This window comes from Pristiophorus japonicus, chromosome 9 (genome assembly GCF_044704955.1).
Source record: "Pristiophorus japonicus isolate sPriJap1 chromosome 9, sPriJap1.hap1, whole genome shotgun sequence".
NCBI lineage: Eukaryota > Metazoa > Chordata > Chondrichthyes > Pristiophoridae > Pristiophorus > Pristiophorus japonicus.
In genome coordinates, this window is record NC_091985.1 from 183300794 (window position 1) to 183318399 (window position 17606).

The window sequence follows — 17606 nt, forward strand, 5'->3', positions numbered from 1 at the left end:
TCCACAGCTCTACCCATACAGATTCCACATCAGCCAAGCTAATGTCCTTCCTTATTATTACGTTAATTTCCTCTTTAACTAGTAACGCTACCCCACCTCCTTTTCCTTTTTGTCTATCCTTCCTCAATGTTGAATACCCCTGGATGTTGAGTTCCCATCCTTGGTCACCTGAGAGTCATGTCTTCGCAATCCCAATTATATCATATTCATTAACAGCTGCCTGCGCAGTTAATTTGTCCACCTTATTACGAATACTCCTCGCATTGAGGCACAGATCCGTCAGGCTTGTCTTTTTCACACATTTTGTCCCTTTAGACTTTTGCTGTAATGTGGCCCTTTTTGATTTTTGCCTTAGGTTTCTCAGCCCTCCACTTTTATTTTTCTTCTTTCAATCTTTTGCTTCTGCCCCATTTTACTTCCCTCTATCTCCCTGCATAATTTCCCATCCCCCTGCCATATTAGTTTAACCCCTCCCCAACAGCACTAGCAAACATACCCCTAGGACATCCGTTCCGGTCCTGCAAAGGTGCAGACCTTGGACTCAGTTCCACTACCCTGCCCGTTCCCCAAAGCCCATCACCCATTATCGTTCAAAAATCTGTCTATCTCCAGCTTAAGTATATTCAATAATCCAGCCTCTACAGCTCTCTGGGTCAGAGAATTCCATAGATGTATGTCCCTTTGAAAGAAGAAATTCCTTCTCACCTCAGTTTTAAATGGGCGACCCCTCATTTTAAAACTATGCCCCTTAGTTCCAGATTACCCCACGGATGGAAACATTCTCTCAGCATCTACTTTGTCGAGCCCCTCAGTATCTTATGTTTCAATAAGATCACCTCTCATTCTTCTAAACTCCAGAGTAGAGGCCCAACCTACTCAACCTTTCTTCAGAAGTCAACCCTTTCATCTCATGAATCTCCATAGTGAAACTACTTTGAACTGCCGCCAATGCAAATATATCCCTCGTAAATATGGAGACCAAAACTGCACGCAGTACTCCAGGTGTGGTCTCACCAATGCCCTGTACAGTTGTAGCAGGACATCGCTGCTTTTATACTCTATCCCCCTTGCAATAAATGCCAACATTCCATTTGCCTTCAGATTATTTGCTATGCCTGCATACTAAGCTTTTGTGTTTCATGCACAAAAGCCCCAGGTCAGTCTGTGCGGCAGCATTTTGTAATCTCTCTCAATTTAAATAATAATTTGATTTTTTATTTTCCCTGCAAATAAATAATATGGTATTAATAAATAGTAGGGTGAAGCTGGACATGGCACGGAAGGAAAATGGGCGGAATTGCATTAGCGGGCTGCTATGACCATGCTTAACAGGTCTATTGAAGTCGATGCAATGGAGCGTGTAATATGTGATCAGTGGTTTCCACCCGTGCCCAATTTTACCCTTGCTCTGACTTGCCCTGATTTCCATTATTTTTCTCCTTCTGAATGCTAGTCTTTCTGAAAACGATCTCACATATTCTTCTGCCGGAGATCTCGCCTCCCCTCTCAGTACAAAACGCTCATTGACGGTTTGGGACATGAGTTACAATAAACTGGGAGATTCAGGAGTGAAACTGCTGTCTGCAGCTCTGAGGGACCCGGACTGTAAAATACATAAAGTGCGGTAAGTAGCAGAGTGTTTGAGATTGTGTTTATAATAACTGGATGTCTAAAACTGTACATTTAGTGTCATTAATATTGTCATTAAAAATATTATGCTTTATTATCAGTATCAGTAATAATGTTAATAATTAAACCGTGACTGCTGCAAACGAATGGGGAGGTGTTGTGCACATGCGTGCTTCAGGATCATAACCGGAGTGGGCATTGAATTGTTTTCGGTAATTATGGGGAGAGAGCGCACTTCCGGGAAAATGTGCTGGGGAGGGAGTGGAAAATGAGGAATAATATCAGGGAGGGAGCGCGGAATGGGGAATAATACCGGAGCGGGAGCGGGAAATGGGGAATAATACGGGGCAGTGAGCGGGAAATGGGGAATAATACCGGGGAGTGAGCGGGGAATGGGGAATAATACCGGGGAGGGAGCGGGAAATAGGGAACAATACTGGGGAGGGAGCGGGAAATGAGGAATAATACCGGGGAGGGAGCGGGAAATAGGGAATAATACCGAGGACGGAGAGTGAAATGGAGAATAATACCAGGAAGTGAGCGAGAAATGGGGAATAATATCGGGGGGTGAGCGGGGAATGGGGAATAATACCGGAGAGGGAGCGCCAAATAGGGAAAAATACCAGGGGGGAGCGGGAAATGGGGAATAATACCAGGGAGTGAGCGAGAAGTGGGGAATAATACCGGAGAGGGAGCGGGAAATGGGGAATAATACCAGGGAGTGGGAAATGGGGAATAATACCGGGGAGTGAGTGGGAAATGGGGAATAATACCGGAGAGGGAGCGGCAAATGGGGAATAATACAAGGGGGGAGCAGGAAATGGGGCATAATACCGGGGAGTGAGCGAGAAATGGGGAATAATACCGCGGAGGGAGCGCGAAACGATAATAATATCAGAGAGGGAGCTGGAAATGGGGAATAATACCGGGGAGTGAGCGAGAAGTGGGGAATAATACCGGAGAGGGAACGGGAAATGGGGAATAATACCAGGGAGTGGGAAATGGGGAATAATACCGGGGAGTGAGTGGGAAATGGGGAATAATACCGGAGAGGGAGCGGCAAATGGGGAATAATACAAGGGGGGAGCAGGAAATGGGGCATAATACCGGGGAGTGAGCGAGAAATGGGGAATAATACCGGGGAGGGAGCGGGAAACGGGGAATAATACCAGAGAGGGAGCTGGAAATGGGGAATAATACCGGGGAGGAAGCGGAAAATGGGGAATAATACCGGGGAGTGAGCGAGAAATGGGGAATAATACCGGGGAGGGAGCGGGAAATGGGGAATAATACCAGAGAAGGAGCGGGAAATGGGAAATAATACCAGGGAGGGAGCGGGAAATGGGGAATAATACCGGGAAGTGAGCGAGAAATGGGGAATAATACCGGGGAGGGAGCGGGAAATGGGGAGTGATACCGGGGAGGGTGCGGGAAATGGGGAATAATACCGAGGACGGAGAGGGAAATGGAGAATAATACCAGGAAGTGAGCGAGAAATGGGGAATAATACCGGGGAGGGAGCGGGAAATGGGGAATAATACCAAAGAGGGAGCGGGAAATGAGGAATAATACCGGGGAGGGAGCTGGAAATGGGGAATAATACCGAGGACGGAGAGTGAAATGGAGAATAATACCAGGAAGTGAGCGAGAAATGGGGAATAATATCGGGGGGTGAGCGGGGAATGGGGAATAATACCGGAGAGGGAGCGCCAAATAGGGAAAAATACCAGGGGGGAGCGGGAAATGGGGAATAATACCAGGGAGTGAGCGAGAAGTGGGGAATAATACCGGAGAGGGAGCGGGTAATGGGGAATAATACCAGGGAGTGGGAAATGGGGAATAATACCGGGGAGTGAGTGGGAAATGGGGAATAATACCGGAGAGGGAGCGGCAAATGGGGAATAATACAAGGGGGGAGCAGGAAATGGGGCATAATACCGGGGAGTGAGCGAGAAATGGGGAATAATACCGGGGAGGGAGCGCGAAACGGTAATAATACCAGAGAGGGAGCTGGAAATGGGGAATAATACCGGGGAGGAAGCGGAAAATGGGGAATAATACCGGGGAGTGAGCGAGAAATGGGGAATAATACCGGGGAGGGAGCGGGAAATGGGGAATAATACCAGAGAAGAAGCGGGAAATGGGAAATAATACCAGGGAGTGAGCGAGAAGTGGGGAATAATACCGGAGAGGGAGCGGGAAATGGGGAATAATACCAGGGAGTGGGAAATGGGGAATAATACCGGGGAGTGAGTGGGAAATGGGGAATAATACCGGAGAGGGAGCGGCAAATGGGGAATAATACAAGGGGGGAGCAGGAAATGGGGCATAATACCGGGGAGTGTGCGAGAAATGGGGAATAATACCGGGGAGGGAGCGGGAAACGGGGAATAATACCAGAGAGGGAGCTGGAAATGGGGAATAATACCGGGAAGGAAGCGGAAAATGGGGAATAATACCGGGGAGTGAGCGAGAAATGGGGAATAATACCGGGGAGGGAGCGGGAAATGGGGAATAATACCAGAGAAGGAGCGGGAAATGGGAAATAATACCAGGGAGGGAGCGGGAAATGGGGAATAATACCGGGAAGTGAGCGAGAAATGGGGAATAATACCGGGGAGGGAGCGGGAAATGGGGAGTGATACCGGGGAGGGAGCGGGAAATGGGGAATAATACCGAGGACGGAGAGGGAAATGGAGAATAATACCAGGAAGTGAGCGAGAAATGGGGAATAATACCGGGGAGGGAGCGGGAAATGGGGAATAATACCAAAGAGGGAGCGGGAAATGGGGAATAATACCGGGGAGGAAGCGGGAAATGGGGAATAATACCGGGGAGTGAGCGAGAAATGGGGAATAATACCGGGGCGGGAGCGGGAAATGGGGAATAATACCGGGGAGGGAGCGGGAAATGGGGCGGGAGAGCGAAATGGGGAATAATACCAGGGAGTGAGCGGGAAATGGGGAATAAATGGTTCATGCTTCCGGTTCCAGATTAATGCACATTGCGCTCCTGCGCAGCATCGCGCCGTTGGCAGCAGTCACTCCGTATTAATAAACACTGTATTTATTATTAGTATCACTAGCAGTGCTGTTAATCTATGATTTATTTTATTTCTCTCTCTGATCCCCAGGCTGTATGAGGTCGGTCTCACAGGTTCTTATGCCGGGGATCTCGCCTTCGCTCTCAGTACAAACCGCTCGCTGATGGTTCTGCACATGGGTAATAATAATCTGAGAGATTCAGGAGTGAAACTGCGGTCAGCGGGTCTGAGTTGTTCGGTCTCTAAAATACAGGAACTGCGGCAAGTACCAGACTGTGAGAGATTGTGTTTACAGTACGTGGATCATCGCTGTGTTCTATTCCGTTCTGTCCAAAATAACGTCTCTATGCATATGTACTTTCCTACGCCTATTCACGGCCAATCCGTCATCACACGTGGCCTTGTTATTCCGCTTGTCTCAATCAGATTCCTTCTTTCACTCACCAATCGCATTCCCTTCCCCTTCTTTCACTACTTCCTGTTGTGTCTGCCGCTGCAAAAATCCCTCCCCATATCATTACCAACCACGCTTTCAGATTTCCAACTGTTTAACCTCCATGCGCCACAATAATACATGTTTTTACTCATTCGTGGGATGTGGGCGTCACTGGCAAGGTCAGCATTTATTGCGCATCTCCCATTGCCCTTGAGAAGGTTGTGATGAGCTGCCTTCTTGAACAGCTGCAGTCCTTGTGAAGGTACTCCCACAGTGCTGCCTTTGTCATAGCGGTTTGATGCAATGGAGTGGCTTGTTAGGCCTTTTCAGAGGGCAGTTCAGAGTCAACCACATTGCTATGGGTCTGGAGTGACATATCGGCCAGACCAGGTAAGGACGGCAGATATCCAGCCCTAAAGGACATTAGTGAACCAGATAGATTTTTATGACATTCTGGTAGTTTCATTGTCATCATTACGGACACTAACTTTTTAATTCCAGATTTATTTGCTTAACTGAATTTAAATTCCCCGAGCTGCCATGGTGGGATTTGAACTTACGTCTCCAAATTATGAGTCCAAGCCTCTGGGTTACTGACAAAGGTCCCAAACCTGAAACTTTAACTCGGTTTCTCTGTCCACGGATACTGCCTGGTCTGCTGAGTGTTTCCAGCATTTTCTCTTTTTGTCTCTGTATTACTGGTTCAGTAACATAACCACAATTACCATCGATATACTCAATCACACCTTCACCTCTTTCTTTCAGGCCCTTGTCCCCAATATAACATTACTCCGACTGCTCTAGTATGTCACAGAGTATAACACCCATATACGCTCCTTTAATTCCAAGGGATGCTAATTTGAGCGTTTATTGAGGACGTTTGGTTAAGCCATTCATTGCCAGACGTAGCTGGACGACACATAGCACGATCGGGTCTTGCTCTTCTCTGGCTAAACTGTTCACCAATTAAGGATCATCCTGCAATACAAATAAAACCCAGCTTCTCTTCTCCACTACCATGCAGCTTCTTAAATTCCGCATTTGTTGGAGGCGAGGTTGCAGTGGGTAGGGGAGAGGAGACCTCCTGGGCTCCTTTGTCATTACGATTTAGACCATTTGTTCAACTGCCTCAGCCGCTTCCTTCCCTACCCATAGCCCACGGGGAGAAACTTTCCTTAAGGTTTACCCTGCCCTAGCCCTGAATGTGTACCTGTCTCTAGTTTCTCTGCTATCTCCCCCGATGAGCTCTCCGAGATCATCTTGTCCATGATCTGCTTTCTCGCCACTATTTCCACTAAATGGCAAATCACCCACCTTCCCTTCCTGGGCCTCACACTAGATGATATTGTTAAAGGTTACTGCTCCTCTTGCATTGACCCCTCTCCTTCAACTTTGCCTCATTACACACTTTTCAAAAAGCCCACCCTTGAAATCTTAGCCCCAGCAAACTACCGCCGCATTTCCAATCCTCCTTTCCTTTCTAAAGTCCTTGAACAGTTGTTGCCTCCCAAAACCATGTACATATTTGCCGAAGCTCCATGTTTGCACCTCTGCACTCTTGTTCCTGCCCTTGCCACAGCACTGAAAATGCAGTTTTCAAAGTCACAAATTATATCATATGTGACTGTGGCTGTGGAAAACTATCCCACCTCATCCTTCTTGACCCGTCTGCTGGCTTTGACACCACACCATCCTCCTCCAACGTCGCTCCCCCATAGTCCAGCCGGGTGGAACTCCCCTCACCTGGTTCCATTCTTATCTATCCAGTCGTAACCAAACAATCTCCAGGTATGGGTTATCTTCCTGCTCCCGCATCATTACCTGTGGAGAGCCCCAAGGATCTAAATTTAGAAACTTAGAAACATCGAAAAATAGGTGCAGGAGTAGGCCATTCGGCCCTTAGAGCCTGCACCTCCATTCAAAAAGATCATGGCTGATCGTTCACATCAGTATCCCTTTCCCACTTTCTCTCCATACCCTTTGATCCCTTTAGCCATAAGGGTCATATCTAACTCTGTCTTGAATATATCCAAGAAACTGGAATCAACAACTCTCTGCGGTAGGGAATTCCGCAGATTAACAACTGTCTGCTTGAAGAAGTTTCTCCTCATCTCAGTCCTAAATAGCTTACCCCTTATCTTTAGATTATCTCCCCTGGTTCTGGATTTCCCCAATACCGGGAACATTCTTCCTGCATCTAACCTGTCCAGTCTCATCAGAATTTGATGTGATTCTACAAGATCCCCGCTCATCCTTCTAAACTCCAGTGAATACAGGCCCAGTCGATCCAGTCTCTCCTCATATGTCGATCCTGCCTTCCCGGGAATCAGTCTGGTGAACATTCGCTGCACTCTCTCAATAGCAAGAACGTCCTTCCTCAGATTAGGAGACCAAAACTGAACATAATATTCCAGGTGAGGCCTCACTAAGGCCCTGTACATCTGCAGTAATACCTCCCTGCTCCTATACTCAAATCCCCTAGCTATGAAGGCCAACATACCATTTGCCTTCTTCACCGCCTGCTGTACATGCATGCCAACTTTCAATGACTGATGTAACATGATACCCAAGTCTCGTTGCACCTCCACTTTTCCTAATCTGCCGCCATTCAGATAATATTCTGCCTTTGTGTTGTTGCTACCAAAGTGGATAATCTCATATTTATCCCCATTATACTGCGTCTGCCACGCGTTTGCCGACTCACCTAACCTGTCCAAGTCACCCTGCAGCCTTTTAGCATCCTTCTCACAGCTCACACCGCCACCCAGCTTAGTGACATCTGCAAACTTGGAGATATTACACTCAATTCCCTCATCCAAATCATTACTGTATATTGTAAATAGCTGGGGTCCCAGCATTGAGCCCTGCGACACCCCACTAGTCACTGCCTGCCATTCTGAAAGGACCCGTTTATCCCGACTCTCTGCTTCCTGTCTGCCAACCAGTTCTCTATCTTCGTCAGTACACTACCCCAATACCATGTGCTTTAATTTTCACACCAATCTCTTGTGTGGGACATTGTCGACAGCCTTTTAAAAGTCCAAATACACCACATCCACTGGTTCTCACTTGTCCGCTCTGCCAGTTACATCCTGAAAAAATTCTAGAAGATTTGTCAAGCAGGATTTCCCTTTCATAAATCCATGCTGACTTGGACCGATCCCGTCACGGTTTTCCAAATGTGCTTATATTTCATCTTTAGTAATTGATTCCAACATTTTCCCCACGACCGATGTCAGGCTAACAAGTCTATAATTACCCGTATTCTCTCTCCCTCCTTTTTTAAAAAGTGGTGTTACATTAGCTACCCTCCAGTCCAGAGGAACTGATCCAGAGTCGATAGACTGTTGGAAAATGATCACCAATACATCCACTATTTCTAGGGCTACTTCTTTAATACTCTGGGATGCAGACCATCAGGCCCCGGGGATTTATCGGCTTTCAATCCCATCAATTTCTCTAACACAATTTCCTGCCTAATAAGGATTTCCTTCAGTTCCTCCTTCTCACTACACCCTCGGTCCCCTAGTATTTCTGAAAGGTTATTTGGTTCTTCCTTCGTGAAGACAGAACCAAAGTATTTGTTCAACTGGTCCGCCATTTCTTTGTTCCCCATTATAAATTCACCTGAATCTGATTGCAAGGGATCTACGTTTGTTTTCACCAATCGTTTTCTCTTCATATATCTATAGAAGCTTTTTCAGTCAGTTTTTATGTTCCCAGAAAGCTTCCTCTCATACTCTATTTTCCCCCTCCTAATTAAACCCTTTGTCCTCCTCTGCTGAATTATAAATTTCTCGTAGTCCTCAGGTTTGCTGCTTTTTCTGGCCAATTTATATGCCTCTTCCTTGGATTTAACACTATCCATAATTTCCCTTGTTAGCCTCAGTTGAGCTACCTTCCCCATGTTATTTTTACTCCAGACAGGGATGTAAAATTGTTGAACTGCATCCATGCGATCTTTAAATGTTTGGCATTGCCTATCCACCGTCAACCCTTTAAGTATCACTCGCCTGTCTATTCTAGCCAATTGACGTTTCATACCATCGAAGTTACCTTTTCTTAAGTTCAGGACCCTAGTCTCTGAATTAACTGTGTCGCTCTCCAGCTTAATAAAGAATTCTATCATATTATGGTCACTCTTTCCCAAGGGGCCTCGCACAACAAGATTGCTAATTAGCCCTTTCTCATTACACATCACCCAGTCGAGGATGGCCAGCCTGCTAGTTGGTTCCTCGACATATTGATCGAGAAAACCATCCCTAATACACTCCAGGAAATCGTCCTCTACCGCATTGCTACCAGTTTGGTTAGCCCAATCAATATTTAGATTAAAATCGCCCATGATAACTGCTGTACCTTTATTGCACGCATCCCTAATTTCTTGTTTGATGCTGTCCCCAACCTCACTACTACTGTCTGGTGTACTGTACACAACTCCCACTAGCGTTTTCCGCCCTTTGATATTCCGTAGCTCCACCCATATTGATTCCACATCATCCAAGCGAATGTCCTTCCTTACTATTGCATTAATTTCCTCTTTAACCAGCAATGCCACCCCACTTCCTTTTCTTTTATGTTTATCCTTCCTAAATGTTGAATACCCATGGATATTGAGTGCCTAACCTTGGTCACACTGGAGCCATGTCTCAATGATGCCAATTACATCATACCCGTTAACTGCTATTTGCGCAGTTAATTTGTCCACCTTATTCCAACTACTCCTTGCGTTGAGGCACAGAGCCTTCAGGCTTGCCTTTTTAACACACTTTGCCCCTTTAGAATTTAGACCCTCCTATTTCACATCTACATGCTGCCCTTGGGCGACATTATCCGAAAACACAACCTCAGGTTCCACTTGTATGCTGTCGACACCCGGCTCTCGCTCAGCACTAGCTGTCTCGATACCTCCAATATTGGAATTTTCAAACTGCTGGTCCTAAATTGCGCACTGGATGAGCAGATATTTTCTCTAATTAAATGTGAGAAAGACTGAAGCCATTGTCCTCGGTCCCCACCACAAACTGCATCCCTGAGCCATTGATTCCCTGCCCCTCTAGAACGATTATCCGTAGCTCAACCAGACGGTCCACATCCTCGATGGCTTATTTGGCCCTGTGCTGAGCTTTCAACTTCAATCCCATCACCAAGATCCTCGACTTCCACTTCCGTAACATCGCCCATCTCTGTCACTGTCACAGCCCATCTGCTGCTGAATCTCTCAGCAAGACCTTTGTTACCTCCAGACTCGACAATTCCAATGCTCACCTGGACGTCCTCATATTTTGCTCCCGACATCAACATGGACTCATCCAAAATTCTGCTGCCCGTATCCTCACTCACACCAAGTCCCATTCACCAATTCCCCCTGTACTCGCTGAACCTACCTTTCCTCACGGTCTCACAACGACATTTAAAATTGTTATCCTTCTATTCAAATCCCTCCAAGACCTCGCCGCACCCTCTCTCTGGCCCTCCGAGGTATCTGCACTCCTTCAATGTGTCCTCTTGCGCATCTCCGGTGTCCTTCATCCCTCGATTGATGGACAGTCCGTCAGCTGCGTGACACTAAGCTCCGAAATTCCCTCCCTCAACCTCTCTGCCTCTGTACTTCTCTCCTCCTCTACGACTCTCCGAAAAAACCTACCTCATTGGTCATGCCTAATTTCTCCTTATTATAAAATTTAAGCTTATGCACTAGAGAGGGTGCAGGGTAGATTTACTTGGATGCTGCCTGGAATGGAGAATCTTAGTTATGAGTACAGATTAGATAGGCTGGGTTTGTTCTCATTTGAACAGAGAAGGTTGAGAGGAAACCTCATTGAGGTGTACAAAATATTGAGGGGCCTGGACATAGTAACCCTGAAGGTTTACGGACCTAGAGCTTGTAATTGGGATTAGAACATAAGAACTTAAGAAATAATAAGTGTTGTGTATGAAGAAAGAGTCAGACTGATCACTGTGAGCTCAAAGTAAAGTGTGACCGTAGTATTTTATTGCAGGTCCCCAGAGTACCTCTGCAACCTGTGAAGCCTCCTTAAATACCTCTGCTCCCAAAGGATTATGGGATCCCTTGGGACTCCAGGGGATTAGCCCTGTGGTGGCTGTGCAGAGTAAATACAAGTTTACATATATAACACTCCTCCACAAAGTCAATAGTGTAACTATTTACAATATGAGTCGATCTGGGGCCCTTCTTCCACTGGTTGATCGTCTCAGTGTGAAAGCTGGCATTGTTGAATCCTTTGTTCGGCCTTAGCTGGGCTGCTGTGCAGCTGGCCTTGCTGGGCTGCCTGGTGTGTTGGGCCCTAGTGGGCTGCCGTGGATGATGGGTTCTGCTTTGGGGTCAACCGTGGTGCCGGTTGCCACTGGTGTGTATGGTGGGGGATCATAAAAGGTAGGGTCCAAGGAGGGTTGCGCAGGATAGTCCTTTTATCTGAGTTTCATTTGCTCCAAGTGTTTCTGATGAATGAGTCTATTTGAATGTTGGACCCGAAACACCCTGCTCCCGTCTTTGGCCACGATAGTGCCGGGAAGCCACTTGGGACCTTGTCCATAATTTAATACAAATACAGGATCATTGATTGCAATCTCGCGTGACATGCTTGTGCTATCATGGTATGCACTTTGTTGAAGCTGCCTACGTGCCACCTGTTCATGTAGATCAGGGTGAACTAATGAGAGCCTTGTCTTAAGTGCTCCTTTCATAAGCAGTTCAGCACTGGGATCCCAGTGAGTGAGTGGGGTCTCGTGTGGTAGCTAAGCAGGACTCAGGATAGGTGAGTGTGCAGTGAGCCTTCAATTACTCTCTTCAAGCCTTGCTTGATGGTTTGCATTGCTCTCTCTGCCTGACCATTGGACGGTGGTTTTAAACGGGGCAGGTGTGACATGTTTGATCCCGTTACGGGTAATGAATTCTTTGAACTCAGCACTGGTAAAACAGTACTGGCACGTTGTCGCTTATCAGGTCATGATAGGCCGTGTGTGGCAAACATGGCCTGCAGGCTTTCAGTAGTGGCAGCGGACCTGGTAGTAGACATTATCTCACATTCAATCCACTTGGAGTATGCGTCTGCAATCACGAGGAATATTTTACCCAAGAACGGATCTGCATAATTGACGTGTACCCTAGACCGCGGTTTGGAGCGCCAAGACCATAAATTAAGCGGCGCCTCCTTGGGTACATTGCTTAACTGTGAGCATGTATTACATCTGTGAACGCAGGACTCGAAGTCCGCATCGATACCGGGCCACCATACGTAGGATCTGGCTATCGCTTTCATCATTACGCTGCCTGTGTGGGTACTGTGGAGGTCATTGATGAAGGAGTCTCTGCCCTTCTTGGGGACCATTACTCGATTGCCCCACTGAAGGCTGTCTGCCTGTATAGACATTTCATCTTTGCGCCGCTGGAATGGCTTTATCTCTTCCTGCATTTCCACTGGGACACTGGACCAGCTCCCGTGAAGCACATAGCCTTTGATGAGAGATAATAAAAGGTCCTGGCTTGTCCAGGGTTTGATCTGCCGGGCAGTGACGGGTAATTTCTCACTCTCAAATGCTTCCACAACCATGGCTATATCTGCGGGCTGCACCATTTCCACCCCCGTAGTGGGCAATGGCAGCCTACTGAGAGCATTGGCGCAGTTTTCTGTACCTGGGTGTGGCAGATGGCATAGTTGTATGCAGACAACATGAGCGCCCATCTCTGGGTGCGGGCCGATGCATTGGTATTTATCCCTTTACTCTCGGAGAACGGGGATATAAGTGGCTTATGGTCAGTTTCTATTTCGAATTTTAGCCCAAACAGGTATTTTCTTTAGCCCATAAACACACGATCCCTCTTCTTTTTCAATCATGCTGTAGGCTCTTTAAGCCTTAGACAGACTCCTGGATGCATAGGCAACCAGTTGCAGTTTCCCGAAATCAATAGCTTGTTGCAATATACACCCGATGCCATATGACGATACATCACATGCTAGTACCAAACGCTTATATGGATCATACAACACAAGCAATTTGTTTGAGCATAACAATTTTCTCGCTTTTACAAAGGCATTTTCTTGGCTTTTGCCCCAAACTCATTCGTCCCCTTTTCGGAGTAAGACATGCAGTGGTTCTAACAGTGTAATGAGACCCGGTAAGAAGTAACCAAAGTAGTTCAGGAGTCCCTGCTTTTATACTCCATCCCCTTTGCAATAAAGGCCAATATACCATTGGCTGTACCTGCATACTATTCTTTTGTGTTTCATGCACAAGTACCCCCAGCTCCCACTAGACTTGGTGGCATTTTGTTGAACGGCACAGATATAATGGTAAGAACTGCAGGGAATAGAATACGGCCAGGGTGATCTCCTGGACTAGTTTCGATCACCTGGATGGAGCGGAGAGGAATTTTCCCAGATTTTTCTCTCCCTAAATTGGCCTGGGTTTTTTCTGGTTTTTGCCTCTCCCAGGAGATCATATTGCTCCAGTTGGGATGGAGTGTAAAATGTTTCAGTATATGGGGTGTTGCAGTTGTTTGAGGCGGACTGGTTGGGCTGGATGCTCTTTGCCTTTCCGTCCTTGTTCATAGGTTTATATGTAACCTCTTGGGCTGTTGACTAAGTATCGTGCGGCTCTATGTCGGCTGGCATGGACACGATGAGCCAAAATGGTCTCCTTCTGCACTGTAAATTTCTATGATTCTACATGACTAGCTACCATATTTTGTCTGATGTTTGCTGCAATAAAGCAGACGGGGACGTGTTACTTCATTAAACAAGGTATATAAATGTAATATAAAGGGAATATGCTGAAAATACTCAGCAATTCAGGTATCGTCTTTGGAGAGAGAAGCAGAGTTAGTGTTTCAGGCCTGTGACATTTCTTCCTAACTGGAAAATGTTACAGATGGAACAGGTTTTAAACAAGTGCAGGGGCAGGGAAAGTTGGGAGGGGAGGAAACAACAAAAGGGAAGGTCTGAGACAGGTTGTAAGGCAGCACTGATTAAAAGTCAAAAGGGATCATTGTGCAAGGCAAAAGGAGATGCCGCTCAATTACAGATTGGAAAGACTGAAACCATCGTCCTTGGCATCACTGCGCACTCTGTTCCAGAGCCACCGATTCCACGTCCCAATCCTAGCGACTGTGCGAGGGGCATTTTGCCTTGCACCATCATCCCTTTTGTAATTCCATTATTCCTCCACTCCCATCCCCATTGCTTGTCGTTGTATTGGTTAAAACCTGGAGGATGTACAAGAATGAGATGCTGCATTTATAATAACTGGATGTCTGACAATAGATTGAGAATTATTATTAGTATAAATAATAAACACTGTGCATTATTATTATTAGTAATAGTATTATTAATAAACGCTGGGGGTTTACTCAGATTCCTGTTATATCTCTCTCTGATCCCCAGGCTGGATGCTGTCGGTCTCACAGATTCTTGTACCAAGGGTCTCGCCTCCGCTCTCAGTACAAACTGTTCACTGATAGTTCTGAACCTGAGATCAAACTCACTCACAAACCGATCTGTCCTCGCTCTCTGCCACCTCACACTGACCTGCAGGAGTATGGAGCGGATCCGGTGAGTGTTTGTGTTAATGTTTAATGTAACAAATAACATATGAATGGGATTCAGTCACTATTTATTGGTAATATATGTCAGTAATTATTATTGAAATATTACCCCAGTCTCGCTGTTATTTACACTGTTGTTCAATCTATTTATTTCCTGCTAAATCTTTAATCTGTTGCAGGTTGGGGATGAATCAGTTCAGTTCAACTGGAAAAAGACACGTGGAGTTGCTACGGGAATCCAGACCCGTGTGAACATGTCACTTTATGACCATCACTGCTCTCATTGTGTGAACATTTCACTGTATAACCAACACTGCTCTTATTGTGTGAACATTTCACTGTATGACCATCACTGCTTTCATTATATGAACATTTCACTGTATGACCATCACTGCTCTAATTGTGTGAACATTTCACTATATGACCATCACTGCTCTCATTGTGTGAACATTTCACTGTATGACCATCACTGCTTTCATTATATGAACATTTCACTGTATGACCATCACTACTCTCATTGTGTGAACATTTCACTGTATGACCATCACTGCTCTCATTGTGTGAACATTTCACTGTATGACCATCACTGCTTTCATTATAAGAACATGTCACTGTATGACCATCACTGCTTTCATTATATGAACATGTCACTGTATGACCATCACTGCTTTCATTATATGAACATTTCACTGTATGACCATCACTGCTTTCATCATATGAACATGTCACTGTATGACCATCACTGCTTTTATTATATGAACATGTCACTGTATGACCATCACTGCTCTAATTGTGTGAACATTTCACTGTATGACCATCACTGCTCTCATTGTGTGAACATTTCACTGTATGACCATCACTGCTCTAATTGTGTGAACATTTCACTATATGACCATCACTGCTCTCATTGTGTGAACATTTCACTGTATGACCATCACTGCTTTCATTATATGAACATTTCACTGTATGACCATCACTACTCTCATTGTGTGAACATTTCACTGTATGACCATCACAGCTCTCATTGTGTGAACATTTCACTGTATGACCATCACAGCTCTAATTGTGTGAACATTTCACTGTATGACCATCACAGCTCTAATTGTGTGAACATTTCACTGTATGACCATCACTGCTCTCATTGTGTGAACATTTCACTGTATGACCATCACTGCTTTCATCATATGAACATGTCACTGTATGACCATCACTGCTTTCATTATATGAACATGTCACTGTATGACCATCACTGCTTTCATTATATGAACATTTCACTGTATGACCATCACTGCTCTAATTGTGTGAACATTTCACTGTATGACCATCACTGCTCTCATTGTGTGAACATTTCACTGTATGACCATCACTACTCTCATTGTGTGAACATTTCACTGTATGACCATCACTGCTCTAATTGTGTGAACATTTCACTGTATGACCATCACTGTTCTCATTGTGTGAACATTGTACTGTATGACCATCACTGCTCTCATTATATGAACATTTCACTGTATGACCATCACTGCTCTAATTGTGTGAACATTTCACTGTATGACCATCACTGCTCTCATTGTGTGAACATTTCACTGTATGACCATCACTGCTCTCATTGTGTGAACATTTCACTGTATGACCATCACTGCTCTAATTGTGTGAACATTTCACTGTATGACCATCACTGCTCTCATTATATGAACATTTTGGGCCGATTTCCTGCCCCTCCCCTTTAAACTCACACGCTCCAGGTTTAAATCCTAACGGCCCTTTAATGGTTTCCCGCATGAGCTGAGCAAGTGTCATCTCCCATTATGATGTCAGAGGCCCCGCCACAGGGTCACGTGACTCAGCCGCACCGTCCCACAGCGCTGCTTCTGCAGGATATCCGGGGCTGAATGTTCCCCAATGGGGCACTGGCGAAATGCACAGACAGGAAGGGCCCAGGGTGGGGCTCAATCTGGGCTGCAGTGGGACAGTGACAATTGTGCTCAGTATTCCTGGGTGTGTATCCCAGTGAGGTGTCAGACTCTGTGACAAGTGTCCCTGTGTACAGTGTGTAACTCGCAGTGAGGAATCAGACTCTGTAACAAGTGTCCCTGTGTACAGTGTGTCTCTCCCAGTGAGGAGTCAGACTCTGTAACAAGTGTCCCTACAACTCTCCGGGAACTATCCACTCCTCTGACCTATTGTGCATCCTCCATTTTCATCGCTCCACTGTTGCGCCCATGTGTTCAGCAGCCAAGGTCCTAAACTCTGCAATTCCCTTCCTAAACCTCTTCGCAGATCTACCTCCTCACCTCCTTCTTCAAAAGCTTCTTAAAACCTACTTTTCACTGAGCTTTTGGTCATCCGTCTTACCATCGCTTTATGTGGCTCAGTCTTAATTATTTCTGATAATTGCCTTGTGATGTTTCATTACTTTAACGCCGCTCAACGGGCCCAAGTTTCCACACGCGCCTAGAACGGCGCAGTCCCGACCTGGACGCCCGTTTTTCGCGCCACAAAGTGCGCCTAAAAAAATCCTCGGTATTCTCCACCTACTTGCAGGTCCTCTGGCCCTCGGCGCAGCCAGCACGAGCTGTGGGGGGGGGGGGGGCGGAGCCAGGTCCCTGCGCTGAAAACAGTGCCGGGACCTCTGCACATGCGCGCTACAGTGGGCACGCAAGTGCAGTAGCTCCAGGCGCCGAACTGTGTGGGAGGGGCCCGAAGCACGCAGCCCCTAGCCCTGGCTGAATGGCCTCACTGGGGCTGCGTGAATAAGGCTCCTCCCACGGCCAGCTCCTGCTGCCCCCCCGACCAGACCCGACACTCGCTCCCCGCCCCCGCCCTGCCTCCGGACCAGACCCGACACCCGCGCCCCCCCCCACCCCGACTGACCCGACCCGACCCGCGCTCCTGTTCCCGCTCCCCCCCCCCCCCCGACTGGACCCAACCCG